Source organism: Balaenoptera physalus, assembly GCF_965194825.1.
Source record: "Balaenoptera physalus genome assembly, chromosome: 2".
Taxonomy (NCBI): Eukaryota; Metazoa; Chordata; class Mammalia; order Artiodactyla; family Balaenopteridae; genus Balaenoptera; species Balaenoptera physalus.
In genome coordinates this window covers 48,928,499-48,955,594 of record NC_138883.1, presented here as the reverse complement: position 1 = coordinate 48,955,594, position 27,096 = coordinate 48,928,499, and the positions used below count along the sequence as shown (strand labels likewise).

The following is a 27,096-nucleotide window of genomic DNA, read 5'->3' as shown; positions in this document are numbered from 1 at the left end:
TGCCTGGGCTTGATACCACTGGGCAGTTTTTAATAGTCTCCATCAGAGCTTAGCCATTGAATTTATTCATCAGTTCTTGACAGTTAATAGCCTCTGATTTGACTTTTTAATTTTCTTTGTCCTACTTCCCCAATAACAGTTGACCCTTGAACAAAGGGGAGGGGTGGTACAGGGGTGCCAACCCTTATAGTCAGCCCTCCACATCCACGTGCCACATTCACGGTTTCTCCATATTCACAGTTCCATCCTCGGATTCAACCAACTGTGGGTTGTGTAGGACTGTAGTATTTACTATGGAAAATAATCCGCGTGTAAGTGGACCCTCGCAGTTCAAACCTGTGCTGCTCAAGGGTCTACTGTAGATACTAAGTACCCAGTACACTCATCATCTTAGCCTTCTTGGTCAGCCTCATAACACCAAAATCAACTTCCTGAATAAAGAACTGGATATCCTGCTACTCAAAAATGTCTTCCCTGACATCCAGTTACCTACATCTGTATGTTTTCTTTCAAATGAAAATTCCCAGAGGGAGGATTGGTCCCTGCCAATCACTTCTTAATGTGAACTACTTCGGTCAGATAATCAGATGCTCCCAGAAAGAGAATCGAGGAAAATGGAAGTAATTTTTAAACCTGTGGGACTCAGGGAGAAGGTGGCCAGCCTATAAAGGAAGGACTTTGGGGCAACCAGATGTGTGTGTGTGTGTGTGTGTGTGTGTGTGAGAGAGAGAGAGAGAGAGAGAGAGAAAGAGGGAGAGAGAGGGATTGAGAGAGAGAATGGATATCCAGGAGAAGGAAGGGTTGGAAAGAGAATTCTCATTGATTCTGTAACTTGGTCTGTGGCTCTGGTGATGTGCTCCAAGCCTGAATGGGTGATTTGGAGCAAGGGTGGGCAAACTGCCGCCTGTCACCTGTTTTTGTATGGCTCACAGATCAAGGGTTGTTTTTACATTTTTAAATAATTTTTTTAAATCAAAAGAAGACTACTATTTTATGACGCATGCAAATCATACAAAGTTCCAATTTCAGTGTCTGTAAATAATGTGGTTGACACACAGCCACACTGATTCATTTATGTGTGGTCTGTGACTGCTTTTGTGCGGTAACGCAGAGCTGACCAGTTACAACAGACCGTATGGCCTACAAAGCTAAGCTAGTTACTGCCTGCCCCTTTACACGCAAAGTCTGCCAGCTCTTGATTTAGATAAAGTTTTCTGGTTGGTTCCTTTTTAGCTTTAACGCTTTTGGGTGGCAGCCTTTTATCACTCATAAAGTGAGCAAACAATATTGCTTCCTTTTCATGGCTAACCATTTGGTATTGGTTTAAGTATGGTACATCTATGCAATTGAATGTTCTAGAATCATTTATTGGCATAGAACTATGTGTCCAACCTTAACTCTTTGTACAGCATAATCCATAAAAAAGGTTCCAATCAAAAATATCTTCAAAGATCCATACCAAAATTTAGACATGTTATATCCAAGTGGTGGGATTACAAGTGATCTTTTTTCTTCTTTTTGCTTCTCTGTATTTCCTACACGATTTTCAGTGAACAAATATTACTTTTATAAAAAAGAAAAATATGTAATGAAAAACTCTTTGTCATCTGATGGATAGAAAAATAGAACAGGCTATTAATACATTAGGTATTTTTCATCCTTCCCTAAGGGAAAAAAATTGAGTTTTCCTGGGAGATATTGAAGCAAGGGCCTTGGCATCAAACGCCCACTGGGGTTCAGAAACCAAGTCTGTGGGTCACTAGTTCTGTAATCGGGAGTGAACTGCTCACTCTCTCTGAGCCTCGGTTTTTCTCTAGTGAAGAAAAAAAATCCTCTTGGGGCTTTTTCAAGCATTAAATAAGACAGTGCTTTCAAAGCAAGTAGCAACTCATGTAGTGACAGGCACATCAGCATTAAAAAGCTGCCAGGGCTTCCCTGGTGGCGCAGTGGTTGAGAATCTGCCTGCCAATGCAGGAGACACGGGTTCGAGCCCTGGTCTGGGAAGATCCCACAAGCCGCAGAGCAGCTAGGCCCATGAGCCACAATTACTGAGCCTGCGCGTCTGGAGCCTGTGCTCCGCAACAAGAGAGGCCGTGATAGCGAGAGGCCCACGCACCGTGATGAAGAGTGGCCCCCGCTTGCCACAACTAGAGAAAGCCCTCGCACAGAAACGAAGACCCAACACAGCCATAAATAAATAAATAAATTAGTTTAAAAAAAAAAAAAAAAGCTGCCAGTTTCCAGCATACTTCATGGAGAATATTTGCTATAAAGATGTCCTACCTTTTGCAGCAGTGTCTTTGTGACAAGTCCCTAAATTGAGATGTGTGGATCAAGGAGCAGGGGAAGGGGAGGCGTGGGCAGGAGGGCAGCAAGGGCACAAGAATACCAGCTCTCCTGAGGACGAGGGAAATGGAGTGTTTCAGAAGAGCCATTGGTTTTTCCCTTTGGTTAGGAAGCTTCCATTACAACCCGCAGCAGTTGGGGACAGCTAGATTGCTGGGGGGAGGGAGGGTGGGCGTGGGCAGAATGTGTGCATGTGTGTGATGGAGTGGGTCTTGGAGGAAAATTGTTCCAACGGTTCACAGTTGAGCTCGACGGTTTTGAGTGTCTGTTAGGAGGAAAGTGCCAGGCATTCCGAGATGCAAAAAACACAACTCCAGAGGAAGCTACAGTCCCTCATGGTGGGTTGAGAGAGGGGACTTTGGGGAGAGATTTTGGGCAATTGATCACTTGTGCGTCTACCACATTTTCTAGTTCAAGTAAATAGCATTCCAAGGAGTGCTTGCACACTCGGGCTTAGCAAGAATGAAGATTATTACAACAGTATTCTTAAAATTACCTTGTTTTGAGGAAATAATTGGGCCAGGAATAAGAAGAGTCACTAAAAACATCTAAAGATAAGTTAGGGGTCTAGATGTCAAGAGCTTAAGAGAATGGGAAAAGGTGAAGAGAAGATTCTAGGGCCCATTGTACTTCAGCAAACATCAAGGAGCAACCCTTGGGTGGGATAACACCAAATGGAAACTCTTCAGTGTGCCATGTTCTTCTCGTCCTCTTTGTCCTTCTTGTTTTCCAGGGAAAAGCTCACTTTCCACTTTTACTCTCTCCCAGGCCCTCTCCATATCCATACATTCCCAACCTCCTAGACTGGTGCTTACTGTTAACACTGGCATGTGAATATGGCATGTGAATCTCAGTCCTTGAGATTATATCCTCGAAGCGTCAATGGCCTGTGTGAGCTGCAATCTCAAGATACCTGGGGGTAAAACAAAGCAAAACCTGTCAAAAACACAACCATTTTTTCATAAAGTTCACTCTATCTCTCCCTGTCCTGCCTTGCCACTCATATAATGCATTGCGCAGTCATTATTTTTTCTATGCTGTATACGTCTCTGCAGGTTTTTTTTTAACATATATTTGCATTATGTTATTTATTCTAATTTTAGGATGGGTCAGGCAGGTCTTTGCTACATCAAAGAGAAATAAATCATTCTCAATGTGTTCATGCCTGAAGTATTTAGAGTCTGTATAATTATATTGCTCATGTCTTACTCCAAAAGATGTATGTTCTTCTTAAATATATATTCTCTCTCTGCATCTCTTGAGGATGCAGAGAGAGGATATGTATATCATGTTTTAAAAGGCACCCCAGTGAGGTGCCGTACCCCCATCTTCAGGAAAGGCACCCAGTAGACCAAGACTATGTAGGATTTATTTATGTTCTACAGGATCCGGGAGAAGGCTCTTTCTATCAGCTGGGCCCCCTCTGTGATTGGAGGTGGTATGTGGACCTTGCAAGCATTGGTAATGTAATGTAAGTTATATTATATATCTGGAAACCTGTTGAAAAGGAAGGTACCTCGAGTCACAAAATAGTTAATTCATCTGTAAAGGGGATTAAGGTGAGCCTGTCAGAAGGAGCTAGACCCTCTGAGTCCCGGAACTTGCGTCCTTCCCACCGCTAAAGCTGGATAGTCTGAGCCACTCCAGGGTGACTGTAAATTACCCAGTTTCCACACCGTTGTCTCCAGAGGGTCAGGGAAAGTGGTGTCTTCATTGAATATTGACAATATAGCCTGAAGGGTGATGGGTCAGTTTCCAGAGGCTAGGGCAAGTGCGTTCCCTCCAGCGTATGGTAAAGACTATCCTGGGCCACATCCTTGAATCACAGCGGGGTACCTGGAAGTCCTCTGCAGAGGAATCAAGACTGTGTTATGAGGTCTTCGATACCTTGCAACATCTCCTTGGGCTTCTGGCTCCGGGAAAGAAAGATCCTCCATTCCACACACATACTCACACTCACACATACACACACAGACTCACACACATTCAGTAATACACACACATAAACATTCACAAATACACAATACACCCACACACACACTCACACATATACACAGTCACCCATACAAACACACACATAACACTCAGATGCACACATACTATGCACACGTATGCAGACACCAGCTGGGTACTGTGCAAGCCCTCTCCATAGAACTATCTCTAACCCGCAGCCCTCACCCACCACCTCTGCCCTCATGACACACTGGCCTTGAGCTAGTGTCCAAGTGACCCTGGCTCTCCTGGGCTCACTCCGTGAATTATCCCTATCCCGGTAGCTCTAGGGTTGAGTCTCTGAAACCAATGCTGAAGACTGAGAAGGCTGAAGTCAGGGAAAACCAGGAGGGCAGAGGAAGGCAGTGCCTTTCCTTCCTTCATCTATAAAAATGTTGGCCCTGATGGTCTCTTCCATCTCTCTGGCTCAGGACAAACTCTACAACTATCAATGTTCAGTAGGCACCTTGTGGTAGGAGGTGCATTATGCATCTGGTTTAAAATTGACTGGGGCAACTGAGACATTTCTCATGACGATCAAAGAAGGAATTGGCAGTGTCACTGAAGCACTGGTTCTAATCCTGACTGACAAAGAGACAACAGGGGTCATCTCTCACTTTCTTTTTCTCTTTTGTAAACCTACTTAACTTATTTTTCTGTTTTTCATTACCCGATAATACATGATTATCATAGTATTGTGAAAACTTCCAGAAATACGGGTTAAGCCAACATCTCTCTGGCATCTGGCCCCCTCCCTTAAGACAGCCTGTGTTAGCAGGCAGCGTATGGTCGTCCAGACTGTAGAATGTCTGGTGGAATTTTTTCCTGACACAAATAGTACCCACTGTATAAATTGTCTTATGACTTGCCTTTTCCCCCCTTAATTATACGTCTTAAAGGTCTTTTTATTAAGTGATTTTTTTTAATCAAACAAGTCAATAAACTTCAAGGGGTGGGAGCTTTCCCCATTTCTGCCAAGTGCCACGCTGTGCTTGCGGTTTTGTCCGAAATTCCCGATCCTGGGCTCCTGCCTTTTCCCATCTGATGGTTACAACACTCGCTTTGCAGTGTCTCTGGGCTCCTGCCTGTCTGCTGCGGCCACGTGAAGGAAGCAGAGTCGTCTTACTGTAATTATTTGAGGTTCTGGGCAGTTTTCTGTGCATCAAATCCAGTAACACAAAACAGAAGAAAACCATTATGCCCCAAACCCAGCTATTTACTCCCTCCCACACAGTGTTTTCTGGGAAAGGGAGACTGCAGTCATCTGGGAAAAGGATCGGCCGCCATCCTCAGCGAGGTCGCAGAGCCGTGATACCCAGCGAGCACTCTGGGCTCCCAGGAGAGCCAACCCCTGGCAAATGGGACCTTTTTCCAGGAACACTAGCCCAGTATTAGAGCCACGCAGACGTGACCAGACTTTTCTTCCCCCCAGATCCCGTTTCCATCACTTACTAGCTCTAGAACCTTGGGTTAGATACTTATCTGTACATCTCATCCTTATCATCTAGAAAATGGGTGTAGTAAAAATTACAGGGGGTTTCGTGAAGTGTAAGTGAGGGAATGCATGAAAAGTCCTTAACACAGGGTCTGGCATGTAGTAATTCCTCACGAAGTATTGCCTGCTGGCTGAGCTCTCCCCTCCCCTTCCTTCTCTTCCAGTTCTTCTCGGCGGTTCCATCCACTTGTGTCTGCCCAGCTCATCACCCTTTCCCAGTTCAAGCAAGCTCACAATAGCTAGGAACCTGCCTGCTGCCCCAGCCTGGCCCTTCCCCTGGGGGGTGCCCCCTGGGATCTGCTGTCACTCAGCTTTTCCAAAACCCACAGAGCTAGTTACGACAGAGCCTCGCTCAACCCTGGGCCCAGCTACAGCTTATCTTCACTCCCTCACGCGTTCATTGTTCATTCTTTCAGTACACATGTACGTTAGCTCCTACTCTGTGCCAGGCACTATGAGAGGTGACAGAGGTAGAAAAAGACACAGTCCCAGCTCTGAAGGAAGCCCAGTCTCTTGGGGGTTAGAGACCAATCAACTGGCCATTACAATGTGGGGTGACAAATCCGTACTCTGATGGGAAGGTGTGTCCAGGCTGCTTCAAGGAGGGACGTGCACACCAGGCTTGGGTGCCTTCTCCAATTTCTGACAGTTTCTCTAACTCTCCCTTCCAAATCTCCTACTGAAGATTTTTATGTCATCAGTTACATTCTTAATTCCCAAGTCTCCTTCCTTGTCCTGATTATTCTTTTTTCATAGTAGTTCTTAAAAAGTGAGTAGGAATCAGCCAGAAATGTGTATTTGGACCAGGACAGAGTCTAACAACCTGAGCAGGAAACCTGGTTATGAATATCCGCATCTCCCAAGGTCAGGCTCTCTGTAACATCCAGGGAGACAAGGAACCAAGCTGATAAATGCAGTCATTCATTCCTTCACGCATTCAATCCAGTCAATTCGTTGCATCGACGTTATTGTTGTCTGGCGTTGCGGGTTATGGTTTGGGTGGTGAGGGCATGGTCTGTGCTTTCGAGAGTTCACTGTTGAGTGGAGGAGACTAGCATGTGAAGAGTTGTAACGCCAAGGGGGTAAGCACCACGTTCATCAGTGTATGGGTTGATTAGGAAGCCACTGAGGAAGACACTGGGCTGGGGCTGCTGGCGGGGTGCCCACAGCAGAAGAGACGATTTTATTGTTGAGTCTTAAAGGATAAGAAGTAATTCACCAGGCAGAGAAGGGACAGAGGAAGTAGCAAAGCGGGAATGGCATTCCTGGCAGAGAGAAAGGCATATATTAAATCAAAGAGGTATTAAAGGGCTTATGGCCCTTGAGACTGGCGAGAAGTTCTCTGACCAGAACCCGGTGTTCACTGACTCGGGGAGGATGGATGGGGAGACGACACTCGGAGCAGACGAGTCTCCGGAGAGGTCGGTGAGTCTGAACTGTGCAAAGCCTCGCCTGTCATGTTCTGGGGCTTTTTTCTGTTTCTTTTTTTTTTTGTGGTTCTTAAACACTTATCATGGACCCTTTTGAAAATATGATGAAAATTACAGGCCTTCTCATCCCCCAAAATGCACGTACACACAAAGTTTCAGGGCTTAAGGGATCTGAAACCCATTCCCATTCCTCTACTAAGGCAGCGGGGAAGCCCCTGAAAATTTTAAGCAGAAATGTCCTGTTCAGATATAGGACTGAGTTCTGGCTCTTCCATTTCCAGCTGTGTGTGGTGGCAGCAGCCCTGAAGCCCACCTCGGGTTGCAGTGGCAATTGAGGTGGGCAGTTCTGTGCAAGCTTGGACATGTCCTCACGTTGGCAGTTGCGCCTCTGGTGACCCACACAAAACCTCTGTCCCAGGGCAGCTCCTGACCTAGAGGCCTAGGGGAGAGGGGTATCCATGCATAAATGCCCCAACTTCCTTTTTTCCAGGTCACCGTCCTTCCAATCACTTTCTTTCTTCCAGAAAATTCCAAAATATCTCATAAGCTGATGATTTGATAAACCTATCCCATTCTCTTTCTATACCTTTTTTTAAAAAGAAAGTCTTTAACGTATTGTGATTATCAGGAGGAAAAAGAAGTGCTTGTACTCAGTTGACAATGACTAATGAGACATCTGTTTAAAAATTTTTGTGCTACTCAGAGTAAAAAGTTTAAAATATAAGCCTTTAAAATACATGTTTAAATTTAAAACAAGTATCAAATAGGGGTTAAACATTGAAATAAATTAGAACCAGAATGGCTAAAATCCCTAAAAGGGGATTAAAGACGAAAACATTTAAAAATCACTTTTCATTGACCAAGTATAATGCCATGTGCTCAGAGTTCCACTACAACATTCTCTACAAAAGGCAAAATATTCGGAGTATGTGCTATGGTCCTAGGTTATGTAAAGAGGGAAATAGTGCTGAGTCCTAGTTTTGAAAAAGTGCGTCCTCCTCCTGGTCCCAGTGTTCGAGATGGTTCAACACTCTGCAGGACTAGGAGGCCAAGGGCTTCCAGGTTAACCCAGGTGTTTGTTTTTAAAGTGGTCAAGTCATTGAAAAGAAAATTGAGGAAAACGATTCATGGCTGTGACCTTGACTTTTCTATCAACCTATGGTTGTGGCATATTGTAGAGAGAATTGGAGTCCCCAAATCCTCTGCTTGCCTAAATACAGACATATAGGAGAAAGTGGATTTGGGGCGTGAAGGTAGGAGAAGGTGCCGGGACAAGAAAATTATTAAGAAGAAATCGAGTAGTCTTTCTACTGCTTCTTGTCTCTGTGGTATAGGAAACTCACTTTTTGTGGTCTCTGAGCAGGATCTCCAGAGTCTGTCATGGCCAGGAATCTCTTGGGAGAGGGGCAAAAAGCGAGAAGGAGGCTAGGGAGGGGCGGAAAGGAAAACACAAATGGGAAATTTTAAGAACTTTTAAAATTTATATTTTCTTAAAAGCTTTATGAGGTCTTATTTTGTTTCCATTGTTGTTGTTCTCTTTTGTTCTGTTTTGTCTAGTTTTACCAGAATTTCCCATAGGAATGTATAGAATGACCTGTAAAAAGAACTCCAGCACTAGGGAGAGAGGACTGCTTAAACATCTCATCAACTATGGTCGGTTTCAGTGCCTTCTTCTGTGGCTTTCCAGGATATTGGAATCACCAGGGAGGCATTTAAAAAGATGGATGCTTGTGTCTGTCTCCTAGAGATTCTGATTTAGTCATGAGTGTGACCTGGACATCAGGATTTTGAAGATCTTTCCAAGTGATTCTAAAGTGCAACCAAGGTTGAGAACTACTGTTTTTAGTTACTATCTCTTATATATTACGTGAACACAAATCACCTGGGTTTCTAGTTAAAATGCAGATTTGAATTCAGTAGGTCTGGAGTGGGGCTCAAGAGTCTGCATTGCTAACAAGCTCCCAGGTGATGCAGAGGCTGCTGGTCTGAGGCCAGGACTTTGAGAAACAATGGACTAGAGATCTCTGAGGTACTTTAGAGGTATTATTCTACCAAGTTGTGGATTTCATGCTTTTATATATCACTCAGTTAGGACTCAAACAAGTCTGAGCATGATGGTATAAGTAGCTGATGGACTATTATGCAGCCATGAAAAGTTATGCTTATGAAGATTATATACTAATAATGGAGGAATGTTTATGTCATAACGGAAAATGAAAAAATGATGGCAGATTAAAATGTTATATGCTCACAAATATGTCAAACAGAGAAAAAGTGCATCATTGTCATAATGTGGTTCTTCCCACTAAAACATCCTATTTCTCTGTGTAAAATACCATCTTCATGTCTGTTGAATAACTCAGGGAGCACCTCAAATTGTAAGTAGTCATATGAGACAGGGGAAAGATGGCTAGGGCAAGTACCAGGACAACTTCTTGTGTAATCTCACCAGGTAACTAGCTAGCGATGTGACCTTGGGCACATTGCTTAAATGCAGTGGGAGTTTTCCCTTTTGTAAAATGGGTATTAATAGAAATGCCTACTTCCTGGAACATCATAAAGACGAAATGAGATAGCAGGCACTCAATAAGTGATGACTCGTATCTAAGCATCTTGATTTGCTCATCAGGGAATGAGAGAGTCGACTAGAAGATTTCTCAGGTTCCTCAAACTCTAACTTGTGAGGCTGGAGAGCTCTACTTTTGGAAGATTTATAGAAACAAGATTACTTGGAATTGCTCTGGGTGTCAAGTTCTTACCGTTCTTAGCACTGTACTAGGCAGCAAGGACAAAAAGTGAATAACTAAGAGGAGCTCACAGTCAAACAATTCAATATAGTATGATGTGTGCCATAATGGAGACCTATACAAAGTGCTTTGAGCGTCTCAAAGTGGATGTAGTAGAGATGGTGATAACGTAGGTCTTGAAAGGCAAGGGGAGGAAAAGGCATTCAGGCAGAGGGACGCACATGTTCAAAGGCTTGGAGACATGAAAGAAGATTGTGTGTCTGGTGTGGCTGGAGTGTATATGGGTGGGGTAGGGGGTTGGGAAATAAGGATGAAATCTGGATTGAGACAGTTTATGGAGCACCTTTTTGGCTACAATGAGGACTTTATGACATACTCTTTGAACTAGGGAGTAATATAATCAGATTTGTGATTTTAAAATAAACTCTAACAGTGGTGAGGAAGATGATCTTGAAAAAGGGAGGCAGGTGGGAGGTTATGACAATAATCCAGGCAGGGGTAACAGAGAAACACAAAAGGGTGTATTAGAAAGATTGATAGGCCTTAATGATTGTTTGCGTGTGCTGGCGTGGGCAGGGAATGAGAAGAGGAATTCGAAGATGCCTGTGACCCGGATAGAAAATCAGGAGGGCAAGGTTGGTGTGAGAAGGGCTACTATGGGTACATTAGATGGAGAATCCACGAAGACAGGGCAGATTCGTGGATATGTGTCCCTCTAAGACTGGAAGAAGAGAGGTTACAGGATCTGTGTGCCACTGGTGAAGTGACGGGTGCGTCAATGTTTGTCGCCGGAAACACCAGCAGTGTTAGGGGTTTCCAAGGCAGCCTGTCTCTAATGTGGACCAAGGACAGCCTTACCAGCATCACAGCCCCCTGGTGCGCTGTCAAGGCTCTGTCAAGGCCCACTGAGACAGAATCTGCAGGATGAGAGATGAGCATTTATATCTCAGCAAGTCTCTCTTTGCTCTAAGAAAAATAGCCCTTTAAATACTGATGAAAGCTATGGACACAGTACCATCCAACAGAAATATAATGTGAGCTAAGTAGGTAGTCTTGGTTTTTCTAGTAACCAGGTTTAAAAAAATAAAAATAATCAGGTAAGATTAATTTTAATAATATTTTTATTTAGTCAAATACATACAAATATTATAATTTCAACATTAATCAGTAAAATAATTATTAATGAGATATTTTGCATTTTTTTAAAAAATCACTCTAAGTCTTTAAAATCCAGTAGGGATTTTAACACAGTACACTACAATTGAGGCTATAATATATCAGGCACTCAATAGCCATGTAGTAATGGCTACTGCACTAGACCGTGTAGTTACAAATACCTCCCACTCCCCTGCTTTGGAAAAAAATACATACACACAGAATTTTTCTAGAATTTCTAAGGATGCTCATAGCTCCTGAAGCATATCCATGTTTGGTTAAGAACTCTTGTTTTTCAGGTCTTTGAGTTTTTTGAGACTGATTCTGAAAATAGATGGCTTTCTTCAATAGTGTGAGGTTAATTTTAAATATTCTAGGCGTGTAGAATATAAAGTAAGGTACAGTGCAGAGTGATAAGAATTCATTCTTGCACATAAAAGAAAGGATTAAACAAAACTTATTATTTTAAAATTCTGCAATGGACTGTCTACTCTAAAAGTTGGATTTTTACATTTTCACAGGACATACTATTGGTTGCAGACTTGATTTGTTAACTCTGTGGATATTGTTTCTAGGCTGGACAGAAACAAAGGGTTAAATGCAACACTTTCTAGGTGAATCATTTTAAACACGCTTTTTAATTCAGTGAATTTTAAAAATTGGTTTAGATGGTTTCCTTTCCCCTCATCGTGGTTATAGACATATTGCAGAGAAATGGCCTGAGACATCCCTCCTTTTCCAAACTCCTATGTGTAGTCGCTTTAAAGCAGCACCATTATAAAGGAGACTTCTTTCTGAGTCTCAGGCAGAAGTATTTTTAGAGAAAGCATCATGTTGTATTTGAAAGAATGACCCTTCCTGTAATTGGCCTGTTGGGATGATTTGGTTGTGGTCTCACATAATTACAGACCCGTGCCAAGGGTCTGAGGGCCATCAGCATATTTCCAAGCCCTCTAAATCAAGGTTATTTGGTTAATTGCTCACAGGTGTTTTCCTGTGCTTATGAATACACGCAGTCTATGAATTTTACAAAACTTGGCAGAAGGAAGGGCCGTGTGGCCAAGGAGTTTCTTAGATTTACTCAGCTGATTAATCAGGCAGGGTAGGGATTTGGCTATTCTGTTGAGGGAGCTAAGCGTTTGGAGTATGACTGAGAAGTAACCTGTATTTTTGAAGGAGAGTTTAAGAGGAAAACAAAAGGAAACAGAAACACTTCAGTAAGCTGCTGCCGGTGAGAGCTCAGAGTGGTGGTGTAGCCTATTCTGGCTGCTTTGCAGAGCTGGATCACCTCTGCCTCTGCAAAGAAATGGTGCTGGATTCTAAAAGTGACCGTGTCAGGGTATGAATTTTAATTTCTAAAACTGTGTCTAGAGTACAAGCCACACTGTTTATTCTTCTTTCTTCTGATTTCTCATGATCATTATTGTTTGGGCAATGGCCTTGGAAAGTGTGGAAATTCTGAGGAGAGGATTCCTATACTGGATTTGTTTAGAAATTCATCCTAAACAAGTGAATATGACATTATTCTGTGGCATAATGTGAAATCCAGAAGAATGTCTCAATAATTGCCCTAGGTCATTTCTATGATAGTTATTCACGGGAGAAAAGCATGGAGGCCTGGTTAAATGAAATTCACCTACAGTCAGTTAGACCACGTCATTCTGCCCAAGAAGCTAGGTAGAAAATTGTTTTGCAATTCATTTCAATAAGCGTAGGTGAATTCCTACAAAAAACCAGGTGCCGATGTTAACAAAGATGAAAATGACATGATTTCTGTTCTCAAGTCGCTTACATTTGAGGGGAGAGGAGAGAAAACAAATAGAGAATGTCAATTGAAGGTACTACACGCTATGGAAGAGCCTTGATCCAGGCAGCGAATCTGGGACTCTTTCATGGAGGGTGTATGCAGCAGCTGGGCCCAATTATGAAAGATGAGGACGAGTCCGGCTAAGAAAGCCTGGTATTCAGGAAGAATATTACCAGCATACAAAGAACTAAGTGGAGAGTAGATGGGCATGAGGCTGGAAACAGAGAGATGACAAGCTCCATGGATACCTTTTCAAAGATGAGGGAGATTTAATCTTGCTTATAATCTAAAAGAGAAGATCCAGTAGAGGGGAAGAGATTAGAGATACAAGCAGGTCCTGGAAGATCTTGGAAGATATGGGTATAAAGGACATAGTTTTCCTGAAATAGAGGGATGACTCAACCAGTAAGACCAGAGGGCAGGACAACAGGGTGGCGGCACATGTAGAGAAGCTTGTGAGCAGATAGGAATTTGAGATCTTTGGTGTTTACTGCCTTACATTTTCTGATGAAGTTGGAAAGTTCTCTGCTTTAAGGCAATGGTTCTAATCCTTAGCTGTACACTGGAATCATCTGGGGAGCTTTAAAAAAAAAAAAAACTGATGCTTGGATCCACTGCCAGAGAATCTAATATAATTGGCCTGGGATGCGGCCTAGGCACTGGGATTTTTTAAAAGTCCTGGGGTGATTTTAATGGGTTGCCACAGTTGAGAACTCCTGGCTCAGACTAGAGTAAGGGGGCTGAGGAAAGTAGTGAAGAGGTCTAGAACAGCTGCTGAGGTCTGGAAAAGGGAGCTGAGGAGAAGCAAAATAATTGTGAGGCAATCTTAAAGCCGGGTGAGTCTTAAGATCATATCTGTATAAGAGCCCCAATCCACACGGGCTGATTTCTTCCCCCAACGGCAGTGTTACGTCAGCCAAGGAGGCTATTTGCGGGACTGGTCCCAAGGTGGGCTTTACACAGTCTCCAGGGAACAGAGGCGTGAGAAAGGGGTCAGGTCATTTCCTGCAGTTTAGGCTGGGCTTCGAAGAAAGCGAGGCAAGGAGCAGCCCAGCCCAATTCCACCACAATCTTATATTTCTACTAGTGAGAGTTCTTCTCAGCAGGAATTTAGACCAAAAAAAACCAACAAGTAAACAACCCCGCTGGGAAAAGCCAGGGAACCGGACACTCCAGCACTTACATAACTAATTGCTGAATAACCTAGAGGTGAGTGTACACGCTTACTATAAATATGTGTGCCACTGCATGTCAGGAACTCATTTCATGCCCATCCCTATTTGAAAATCACCTTTCATGCCCGTGAAATAAAAAACCAGGATGTGGTTGATGGTGGGTATGGCTCTTCCATTTGTCACAGAAGGCTTGTCCCAGATCACAGGAGGGCTGTCTACTAGCCCCCTTTTTTCCCCTGGGGACGGACAGCATCGCTCTCGCTAAGGCAGTGACCTATTATTGAACCATTTTGCATGTGCACAGTGAGTCATTGTTCTGGCAGAATTCCCCGCTCTCCACACACATTTTTACCCACCTTTGGAATGTGGGAACACTGACTATGTATATAATACCCTGGCAGAAAAGTGGCTCTGCAGAGATTTTCCTACTGAACAGCAGGAGGGGGAGCCAGGAACAGGAGAAGGGAAGGGAAGAGGGAGGGTAGGGAGAGCAGTGGCAGGGGACATAGAGAGAAAGAGAAATTTCAAGAGGGACCAGAAATCATGTTACCACGTAGAAGAGTGAAATTAGAACACTCCCTAACACCGTACACAAAAATAAACTCAAAATGGATTAAAGACCTAAATGTAAGGCCAGACACTATAAAACTCTAAGAGGAAAACATAGGCAGAACAGTCTATTACATAATTCACAGCAATATCTTTTTTGACCCATCTCCTAGAGTAATGGAAATAAAAACAAAAATAAACAAATGGGACCGAATGAAACTTCAAAGCTTTTACACAGCAAAGGAAACCATAAACAAGACAAAAAGACAACCCTTAGAATGGGAGAAAATATTTGCAAATGAAGCAACTGACAAAGGATTAATCTCCAAAATATACAAGCAGCTCATGCAGCTCAATATCAAAAAAACAAACAACCCAATCCAAAAATGGTCAGAAGACCTAAATAGACATTTCTCCAAAGAAGATATACAGATTACCAACAACACATGAAAAGATGCTCAACATCACTAATCATTAGAGAAATGCAAATCAAAACCACAATGAGGTATCACCTCACACGGGTCAGAATGGCCATCATCAAAAAATCTACAAACAGTAAATGCTGGAGAGGGTGTGGAGAAAAGGGAACCTTCTTGCACTTTTGGTGGGAATGTAAATTGATAGAGCCACTATGGAGAACAGTATGGAGGTTCCTTAAAAAACTAAAAATAGAACTACCATATGACCCAGCAATCCCACTACTGGGCATATACCCTGAGAAAACCATAATTCAAAAAGAGACATGTACCACAATATTCATTGCAGCACTATTTATAATAGCCAGGACATGGAAGCAACCTGTGTCCATCGATAGATGAATGGATAAAGAAGATGTGGCACATATATATACAATGGAATATTACTCAGCCATAAAAAGAAATTGAGTTGTTTGTAGTGAGGTGGATGGACCTAGGGTCTGTCATACAGAGTGAAGTAAGTCAGAAAGAGAAAAAGAATACCATATGCTAACGCATATATATGGAATCTTAAAAAAAAAAAAACATGGTTCTGATGAACCTAGGGGCAGGACAGGAATAAAGATGCAGACATAGAGAATGGACTTGAGGACACGGGGAGGGGGAAGGGTAAGCTGGGACGAAGTGAGAGAGTGGCATGGACATATATACACTACCAAATGTAAAACAGAGAGCTAGTGGGAAGCAGCTGCATAGCACAGGGAGATCAGCTCGGTGCTTTGTGACCACCTAGAGGGGTGGGATAGGGAGGGTGGGAGGGAGTCGCAAGAGGGAGGGGATATGGGGATATATGTATACGTATAGCTGATTCACTTTGTTATACAGCAGAAGCTAGCACAACATTGTAAAGCTACTGTACTCCAATAAAGATGTTAAGAAAAAAAAGAAAAGAAAAGAAATCATGCTACCTGCAGTATTCCTCACTAATGAGAACTCTGACTGAGTAAAGCTCAATGTCAGTGAGATAACCAACATGAATACGTATGTAAAAAACATTTAACATGATGCACATATATATGCTTTAACATGATGCACATATATATGTTTAAGACCCTGGGCAAGTTACCTAACCTCCATTTTCTCAAAAAAAAGAGATATTACCTACCTCACAGGGTTGTTATAGGGATTAAATGAGTTAATATTATTGGAGCACTCCTGGAACATCATAAGACAACAATAAATGGTAATCATTGCTGTTGTTAATATGTTTTTTCTATGTATTAGGCAGCTCTGAACTTGAGGACGTTAAGTCACCTTTCCTAACTTATTTTTCTTCTTGAAAGCTGTTTTTTACTATCTGTAAAAGGGGGATAAAATCATCTGGTCAATAGGTACATACATTTAAGGGAATTAGAATGCTCATGCACCTTAAAGTAAAATAAAACATGCAGTGTACAAATGCATTATAATGACGATCTGTTTATTCACAAATAGTTATTGAACATTTATTATATGCCTGCACTGAGCCAGGACACGCATGATGTCTGCCCACATAGGGCTTAAAGTCTGCAGGAGAAGCTAGACATTATATATGATAGAATAATACAATATAGTATATGTTATATTATAATATGTATTATATTATAAAAATTTACAATTGTGGTGAGGGTTCTGAAAGAGAAGAACCAGTTGTTATGTTTGAGCATTACAATGGGAACTATGTTAGTCTGGGTACAAACCTTTGCTGAGGATTGATGTTTAGTTAAGACCTGCCTGATAAAGAAAGTAGAGATGGGGGTGGAGGTGGAGGGGAGGAGGAGGAAATGTTCCAGATCAGTTTACACACCAAAAGAAGAGTAAAGGCAGTTAGGGTTTAGGGAGCCAAGGGAAAAGTGGCAAGAGATCTAGACCTGCATTAAGGAATCTGGAACCAAAGCACAACTTGCTCCTGTTTACTTCTCTAAAAGGTCACCATGGTTGTTGGGAGCAGAACAGATTGGAGAGAGGCAAGGGTGGAAGAAGAGAGACCAGGTGGAAGGCAAAGAAATGATGGTGGCCTGGGAAGACTGGAGTAGATGGAGATGAGAAGCAAATTAGGCAGAGTTGAAATATATTGTGGAAGTGAAATTGGCAGGACTTGGTGAATGGATTGAATGTGAAGGGTGGGGGCTGAGAGGTGCCGAGAATGGGTCTCAGGTTTCTAGCCTGAGATGTTGGCTAGATGGTGCAGCCACCAATGGAAATGAGGAAGTCTGTTGGAGGAACAGATCTGGTGGGGAAGATGATTAGTACTTGTGATTTGTTTTCAAAATCATTTCATTGAAATGCAAATTATTGTAATCCATTGCAATCAGTAAAGAATTATATTTGATTGATTTGATGATTCTTGCACTCCCTATGTTTAAAGAACCTCAAGTAATTGGTTGTGAGGCAAAAAATATGATCGGTCATCTGGTGTTTTAGTACCCCCTTGACTGTTATTCTGGAATCATTTAAAGTTAAAGATTACAGCTCTGTGCACAAAACAGAAATTTCTCATGACAGAAGCTCTGTACTAAAACTTCCTGGTCTTGATTATCTATAAAATGAAGAGTCTTCTTGTATTTATATTAAAAGATGAATATTCATAGTATCTATACGAAAGCTGAGCAACATGAAGGAGCCCTTATCTTTCATATGTGCACAGGAGGCCAAGGCTCAACAAGTGACCGACTGATACAGTATCCCTTCCACAAGCTGTGACTGTGAGTGACTGTTTATTAAATCGCACAGTTGAGCTTTGAGGTACAAGGAGGAAAAGGAGGAGGAGGAAGAGAAAAGAAAGAGAAGAATAAGGAAGACAAGCAGGGAAGGGGGAGGGAGACAGGAGGAATGGAAAGTAGGGAGAGAGGGAGGGAGGAAGGGAGAGAAGGAAGGAAGGGAGGGAAAGGAGAAAGAAAAAAGAAAAGAAAAAATAAGAGAAAATCTTGACTTTCACTTCTATCTGATGCCAGTACATAAAGAAAAAATACCATTTGGAAGAGTTATCATAAACATGACAAGAAAGATTTCTTCCCAAATACGCCATAAAACAAACCTCCCTACCATCACTACCTTCCCTAACTACTCTTAAAGCGCCAGAGACAGATGGGGAGTCAGAGAATATTCCAGACTCAGAGCATAAAGGTTTATAGCTAATGCACAGTTTATGACTGGAGCCTAGGACACAGATCAGTCCAGATGTTTGGGGAGTTAATACTTTCCAACAGCTGGTCCCTGTACCTACCAAAATTACATCAGCAACTTTGTATACTTTTCAGAAAGTCTGAAATATCTCATCAGCTGGATTCCACATGCTTTCTTTAGGGATACAACATTACTCCATGAAAACAAGTGAAAAGAAAGACGAACTTGAGAAAAATAGACAAGGCCTTTGCTTGTGACGACTGTATTTAATTTGCCGCAGAAGACAAACAGATATTTCCCCTGTAGTCAATAGTGTCACCCATGCCCTTTGCACTTTCAGTGGTGACTGGTAAATAGCTATGTGATTGGGCAGGTTAATTCACCTTTATGAGCCCCAAGTCCCTCATTGTAAAGCAAAGTGCCTGATCTAAATGGTCTCCATGAGATTTCTTCCAGGTCTTCCTTCAACTTTGACTTGCCTCCCTGGGAACACTGTGTTTAAACCCCATGGGAATTGGCTTAACTTGCTCTGTGGAGGTCATCCAAACCTGATTTCCACTCAGCTTGTCCTGTGACTTCTACTTTTAAGTTGGCCTGGGAACTTCTCCTCTAAAATTTACAACTGGATGAAATAAATCCATCAAGGGCGGCTAATTAGCATGAATATAGTTGCCAGCACTAACTTATGAAGGAAGTTCTGTGAGGATAAAGGGAAATGATTCACCTCAGACCCAAGAAAAGTTCCACTGATTTGGCACACGGTGGGGGATTGGGTGCCAGGACATAGGGCAGAGGGGTGATTACTAGGTCTTTTTCCCTGAGAAAGGCAGGATTCCAAAGTGGAAAGGGATAAAAGAGGCCCTGTGTCCCTGTATTTAGGATGAAGTTAGACTTCACCGGTCAGACATTTGCCTGGGCCCATGAGGTCAGGGCTTCTGCAACCAGCAGCTGGGAGACATTGTCTTCACTTCTAGGGATGTCACCTTCCCAGGAAGCCTTGCCCACACCACCAGCCTTTCTCTAGCTGGATTTCTCCAGCTTGCTGAGCAGTAACTGTCCAGCCCCAGCAAGATCTGGCAAGACAAGGTGAGACACAGACCCAGGCCACGGCCACTGTCACTCCCATCGGCCTCAGCAATTTTCCAAGGGCTCCCACTGAACATGAGTGACCACAGCTGCTATGGGCCAACGTCTGCAAGCCGTGTCCCAGACATATTGTTGGTTGCAAGCCGGCCTCAGCCTCAGAGAGCTGGGCAGTGCACCCACGAGTTCTGACTTTCCCAGAGAGAGTTCCCAAGTAGGAAGTAGTAAATTCAGGGAGAAGCAGGATCTGGGCCAGCTGACTTGCCAGTTTGCTGATAGAATCAACTTTGCTGCAATGGGGCTTTCACATCGCCACATTCCAGCACTGTAGTATAATTACTTTAAACACAAAGTGGCATCTAACCATGCCACTGTTTATGTGCCCAAATCAGCACTCAGAGGAAACTTTTTGATGTTACCTCGACATTGCATGTGACTTTGGCAGGGAAAATAAGCCTGGTTATTTGCGCTTGACGTCTGACTCAAAGGCTCTGAAGTGGTGTGTTGGATCTGGTAGCCTGCCCACAACGGAGCTGTGTTGTCGTTCTCACTGGTCCAGCCTGCAAACCAGCTTCACATGGGGGCAGAGATTTCCTGCCTTGCTTGTCTTTCTCTAATAACGATGAACTGACACAGTGTGACCCACCAAGGCCAAGCTGTTGCCGGGATAACACTTCCTTAACTCCACCAGCACATTCAGACGCAGTGTTTCACCCAAAGGATAGGCACCGACCTATCTTTTTAACTAGGCCTGAATGTCCTGCTGCTCCACCCTGTAGGCTGTTCAAGAAGGTGGGTGGATCTTCATGAAAGCATAACCGAGAGAACTAAAGCTACTGGATTAGATGGTGTTACTTACAGATTCTTGGATGTCTAAATGAAAGAGGCCTTACACACCTCTGACAAATTTTTTAAAGTGTGCATTTATATAATATCAAAACGATGACTCTTAAGAAGATAGAAAAACACAGAACAGGAACCTTCCTTGCAACGCACAATAAGTAGGTCAATGTGATTAAGACTTTAAGACTGGGAAACTGGGATTCTACCAGACCTACTTGGGGCAGAAAGGCAATGAAGATGCTAAAGTCAGAACTGAAAGCTCCCACCTGGGACCAGCTTGTGTGGTCACAGAGGTGTCCAACATAAATAGGGTGACCATACACTTTATAAGGCAAACCAGGACTGTTATTTCAGAATGAAAAGGAAATTATTAAAATTTAAACCTGGACCCATATCTCACGTCACTCACAAAAATTAACTTGAAATGGATTAAAGACTTAAATGTAAGATCTGAAACCATGGAACTCCTGGAAGAAAACACGGGAACACTGAAGCTCTTTGACATGGGTCTTGGTAATGATTTCTTGGATTTGACACCTGAAGCACAAGCAACAAAATAAAAAATAAACAAGGGGGCTACGTCAAACTAAACAGCTTCTGCATAGCCATCAACAAAATGAAAAGGCAACCTAAAAATTCAAAAAAAAATTGCAAACCATATATCTGATAAGGGGTTAATGTCCAAAGCATATAAAGAACTCAAAACCCCAAATAACCCGATTTAAAAATAGGGAAAGGACCGGAATAAACATTTCTCCAAAGAAGATCTATGAAATGTCAACGGGTGCATGAAAAGATGCTCAACACCACTAGCCATCAGGGAAATGCAGATTAAAGCTACAATGAGATATCACCTCACATCTGTTAGAATGGCCATCATCAAAAAGACAAGATATACAAGTGCTGGTGTGGATGCGGAGAAAAGGAAACCCTTGTGCACTGTTGGTGCACAATGTAAATTGGCGTAGCCACTGTGGAAAACAGCATGGAGGATCCTCAAAAAATCAAAAACAGAACTACCATACATGATTCAGTAATTCCCCTTCTGGGAATATATCTAAAGGTAACAAAAACACTAACTCAAAAAGATATCTGCACCCCTGTGTTCATAGTAGCATTATTTGCAATAGCCAAGACATAGAAACAACCTAAGTGCCCATCGATGTATGAATGGATAAAGAAGTTGTGGTACATATATATATATATATATATATATATATATATATATATATATATATATACACAATGGAATGTTATTCGGCTACAAAAATTGAAGAAATCCTAACATTTGCGACAACGTGGAGGGACCTCGAAGGCATTGTGTTAAGTGAAATAAGTTAGAGAAAGACAAATACTGTATGATCTCACTTATATGTGGAATCTGAAAACAGCAACAACAACAAATCAAACTCAGAGAAAAAGAGATCAGGCTTGTGGTCACGGGGAGGGGGAATTGGAGGAAGGTGGTCAAAAGATACAAAGTTCCAGTTATACGATGAACAAGTTCTAAGAACTGTAATGTGCAACATGATGACTACAGCTAACACCGCTGCCTGTTATATAGAAAAGTTGTTATAAGAAGATCCTAAGAGTTCTCATCACAAGGAGAAGTATTTTTTTTTCCTTTATGATTTTCTTCCTCCTCTTCTCTTTATTGTAGCTAGAGGAGAAGATGGATGTTAGCTGAACCTATTGTGGTAATCATTTCACAATTTATGTAAATCAAACCATCATGCTGTAAGCCTTAAACTTATACAGCCATGCATGTCAATTATTTCTCAATAAAACTGGAAAAAAAACGTAAACAAGAATCACAGGCATTACCTGGGACTTTCTAGCAAACCAGGACGTACATCCAAGTCACTCTCCAGCAGCCTTTATCAGTGGTACTGCATCTGGGTGAACCATGAGGCCAATGAAGCGTAAGCTTCGAGTCCCTCACTTGCATTGGTCCCTGTGAGTGCTGGGAGTGGACCGAGCCTGTAGCGTTGCAGGTGTGAAGGGAAAGCCAGACACAATCTGGAAGCGTCTCTATGGAAGCAATGCTGGTAACTCCCCTAAAGATATTTTAGGAAAAGTCCCAGATCTCCGAGGCCTCAGTTACCTGTTATGATTTCTTTCCTAAATCATTATTCATTTCTGTACTTAATTTTGCATAATACATAATTTTTTTCTTCAAGAGTATCCCCCTTTCCACCCCTTCACCTCCACCCAAGTTATCTAAGCCTCAGGTTTCATACCTCGTGCTAAGGGCACCTGCTTAGGTGGGGCAGTCTGGGGAGAGAAGTAGGGATCAACATCATCCCACAGGGTGCAAATAGGCTATTTCTTACCCTCACCACGTTTATACTAATGAAATTAGGATAAAATGATCATTAAGGGCAGCTCAAGAGAAGAAAATCAATCTCCCAGGTGGAGCTGAGGGTCACAGCTGATAGAAAAGGGGTAGCAGTAGTCTTGACTCCTAATCCTTAGTTATAGGAAGAAATACAGAAGAAAATGATTTATCGTATGTTTGTGAGCTTCAAGTCTTTTTATAGTCCCCATTAGTAGAGTTATTTCCCGCCCTAGAGCTTCACTCAGAGTCAGTCCCTGACCCGGCTTCTGGGTTGCTGCCCAACCCCCAGCTCACACAAGCTCTGTTCCTGTTCCAGCGTATTTGCTCCTATTCACAGTACCCTAAAGATTCATCCCAAACCAAGCTTTGGGAATCCTTCAATCTAATTCTTTCTCTGCACTGACTTATTTTTTGGCTCTGCCATTTGTCACAAGATCCTCAGTTTTCTTGGATGTGCAATGAAAGTAAATAATGCCAGCAGCTCCTTGAAAAAAATAGATCAAAATTTAAAGTCAGCTGACCTCTATGTGTTAAAGCAACACCTTAGGCGCATGGAGTATGAGAAAAGAATAGGTGATTGTTAAAACAACACAAAAATGATCTTGGTGGACTTCCTGATCATACTTCAAGAAATGAAGTGAGATACTCTTGTTTTATCACCAGCTGGATACATTGCAGAATCTTTGCCCCAAGGAGTTAGGCATTTTGAACCAGTCTGCCATCATGTTTCCTGACTGCCAATCAAAGAAATGTCCTTTTGGGCTCCTGAATTCCACAGATCCAAACACTCAAGTTGATTAGATTGTGAAAACTAGAGGCTGGCTGGTGACTCTGAAAGCTATAATTCTGCACATCTCTCAGCCCTCTTCCAGCTCTGTCATCTTTCATATTTTTGCAAAGGTCATGCACATTTTCTCATGCCTCTGGACATGCTGTTTTTCCAGTTAGAATGCCTCTTTACAGCTTCTCCATCTGGACCACTCCTCCTTCCTTCACAGTTTCCCTGTTTCCAGGAAGATTTCCTGAGCACTGCTGCCCTCCGCCCATCACCATTAGCACTTAGTTCCTGAACACATCATAGGGCTCTACACTGCATTTATTATCTGTCTACTCCACTGGACCAGGAGCAATCTGGGTGTAAGGACTGTGTTTACTATAGTTGTAGTAGACAGTCAATAAATGTTGAATAAATGAGCAAATGAATGAAAGCAAGAAGGTATTGTAGATCATTCATAAGGCATGAACTGTGATTTAGTGACTCTGGAAATAGATTCAAAGAATTTCCTATGAACCTTATTTTGATGTTTCCCAACTTAAGAGACTGTAGCCCTTTTTGGGAACACCGTATGGGCAAAATATTCACAGATTTGGATAAAAGAAAATTTAAACAGTCTGGGAGACTTTGAGTGATATATAAAAGGGTAAATTGGACTCTCTTTCCTGGCTTTTAATATTCTTGGCCTCCTAAAAGCAAGATGGATTTGTAGGGTGAGTGTGTATGGTGTATTATCCCACGATGGAATATATGTCTCTCCCATTGCTCTGTATTTTTAAAACAGCCTCTGCTAGGCACAGCTTAGCCAGTGAATGCGAGCAGAGTCCGAAGCTGCTTCTGTCCAGCCTCAAGAGCCCCGAGGGATGTTTTTCACTTGCCCTTCTAAACTGCAGCACTGAGATAGCTAAACATCAGCACCAAATATTTTATGCTCAGCAAGTTAGTAAAATGAATTTTTAAAGTCCAAATTAGAGCCAAGGGAGCTTGGGAAAATTTGTCTGGAAGCCTAACTTGCTTTGTTAAAACTCACTAACAGAATTGCTCACCCCAATCTTGCACAAATTAAAAACTGTGTAATTACACACATTGGAAAGTTTTCAGGTTGTCCAGGTAGTAGGAAAATCGTAATGACAATAATTACATTGTATCTAGAAACTATGCTTGAAGACTATAAAGACAGTTAAAGCTATTTCTCCTGTTTCACTAAAAGATGCCAACACTGTTGTAATTTTAAAACCACGTCATTTACTGCCCACCGTGTCTCCAGCATAGTATGAGCTGTGAAATAGGTATAGGGATATGGGAGTGAAGCAGGGCAGTTTGGGGGCACTTTCATTACCAAAATCGGTACTTGAAACACTTGGTATCATACGTCCAACAATCTGCATATTTAGAATGGGATGAATTTGTCTGTGTTGGGAGAGGTGGTGATATATTTTTTTCCCATTTAGCAGAAACTAATTCAGAAGAGGTTCAGTAATTTCTACTGTTGCATTTTCAGAGAAGAAATGACTGAAACTGAAAACAGAACCCAGAAATTCTGATTTCTAAACCCATATTTGTCCCATGACCTTTCTGGGATTCCCCTTACTTTTTTTTTTCTTTTTTCCCTGAATGATGGCAAAAAGTAGACAAAGCTCTACCCATGACAGGACGCAGTACCCGGATAACTATTCCCTGGACCCGGACGTAACTTCTTTAGTGTCATAATGAACTGCCGTAGGATAAATCACTCTAGCGTTTGAGTCTTTTTGCTCCCTGGCACAAGCCCCATCACACCAACTGGGTAGGTGTCCTTACTGTTCTGGAATTCGGCATGCTCATTCCTAGTTCCAAGGATGCTCTTGCCTCTCTTCTCTGCTCATCCAAACTGTGTCTTCTATCAGGTTCAGCGAGGCCTCACGTCATTCGAGGAGGCTCCCCGCTATTCTCATCAGCTCATAACTGGGTCCCTCTCTAAATTCCTCTAGCACTTACTGTCTGAATCATTCTTCTTAGAATTTCATTCTCTTCTCCTCTCTTTACTGAATTGTGAGCTTCTGGAGAACAAGGTCCATGTCTTACTTTGGAGGATTCTCATTTCCTACACTTGGTAGGCATTAAATAGGCAACTTATAAATGGTTGTTCAAGCAGCCCCCCAAATCGTCTAATCCTTAGTGGTACTCCGAGGCTTGATGAAGAATGAGAAAGCATGATGGAAAGCACATGAATTTTGAGTCAGACAGAATTTTTTAATCTCCCTCGGTTCTGTTTTTTTTCTTTTTTTCCCCTGTAAACAGGAATAAGAAGACCTAACTTGCCAAGTTGTCTGGATTAGAAATACTGTGAAATGCCAAGTACAGTGCCTTCTATATAGTAGGCTCTCAATAAATGGAAGCTGTTATTGGTTATGTACCAAGATCTGGAAAATAAGGATTCTATTTTGTATTCGTTTGCCAAACAGATGAAAGAGTTTTGAGATTTCTCTTACTGAGGGAAAATAAAAATTATTGAGTAATATTGTTTGAACTCATGATCAGAGAAGTCGGTAGGGAAAATGGAAAAGGTTACAGCATGTTACAGGCTGTGTGAATATTTTTTTTACTTATCAGCATCAGACTCAGAACTGGGGTTTTCTGCAGTGAATATAGCAGGAGTCACATCTTCACAATGAAAGGTTTTAAAGCATATTCCTCTGCAAATCATTCACTCTGTTCTCAGGATTTGTCAGTCTTCTCTGCTACTCTTGCCTGATGTCAGATTAAGAAGATAAACAATTCTGAAACACACCAAAGGGAGATTTTAAAGGAATTTGAGATGCAATGATTTACCTTTAGTCAAATGACTAGTTTTAATTACTTAAAATGTGTGCATATATCCACCGTGTGATAACGTTCTTGATCCATAATCTCCTGTCTTTTCCTCAGTGGAATGGATGCCAAAATCTTTTGCATTGAATGTAAACCAAAGTTGCTACTTAATTAGTTCTAATGACCTGGTAACCTGAACACAAATGGTCCTTTTATTTTCAGCCACTCCAGTGATTTTCAGCAAATGAAGTCTGAAATGTTCTGGCTGTCTGGAGAACCTATAGCTGAAAGTCAGGTGAGTACCCTAAAAGAAGAGAGCCCTGTTCAGGAGAGTCTTACAACCTGGTGAACAATTTATAAAACACTGAAGAGGAGGTCCGCATGGCTCAAGGACAGAAATCTATAGAGAACCGACTTGATGCCTATTCTTGAGTGAGTCATATGTCCTTGGCCCCTTGTGGTGTCTCTGTTTGTAAAAATGAGGGTGACAATTTTTACAAGATATTATCATGAGGTCTACTTAGATGTATAATGTAGTGACTGAGGACTCTGGCTTTGGAGTCGGAAAGACCTGTACTTGAATCTTGGTTGTACTACCTATCAACGGCCACTTTGAGCAGAGAACCTCTTTATGTCTTACTTTCCTCATTTGTAAAATTGGGATAATTATTGTCCCTATCTCATAGGGTCATTATGAAGATTAAATAAGGTGCGTAGAACATCACAATAATTCAATAATTATTAGCTATTATTTGTAGAGTACTCTAAGCTTCTTATGGAAAAAAAAAAAGCCATATAATTCAAAATCCAAACTATTCAATTGGCAGATAGGTTTGGGAGGGCATTTTTAATTTTAAGTAGATTTAAATAGGCTTCCACTTTAAATAAGTACTGTATGCCAAATTATCTCATATTTTCTGTGTGAAATTCACACAATTTCTGATTTCTTTTATATACCTGTAGAAATTTTTTATATGCCTGATTATTTTT

The 27,096-nt window shown here is 41.9% G+C and overlaps 2 long non-coding RNA genes across 3 annotated transcripts in view; one reads left to right on the top strand and one right to left on the bottom strand.

Moving 5' to 3' along the window:
- LOC309654458 overlaps positions 1-27,096 on the bottom strand; it is a 595,613-nt gene that overhangs the window by 292,437 nt on the left and 276,080 nt on the right. The gene's annotated exons all lie outside the window — the stretch shown is intronic.
- LOC309654448 overlaps positions 1-27,096 on the top strand; it is a 173,888-nt gene that overhangs the window by 128,005 nt on the left and 18,787 nt on the right. Inside the window, exon 4 of one of the 2 annotated variants that reach the window (XR_014260246.1) lies at positions 26,329-26,401. This is a non-coding gene — a long non-coding RNA (uncharacterized lncRNA). Of the gene's footprint in view, positions 1-26,328; position 27,096 lie in introns of those variants that run through there. The other variant, XR_014260247.1, reaches the window with a different exon arrangement.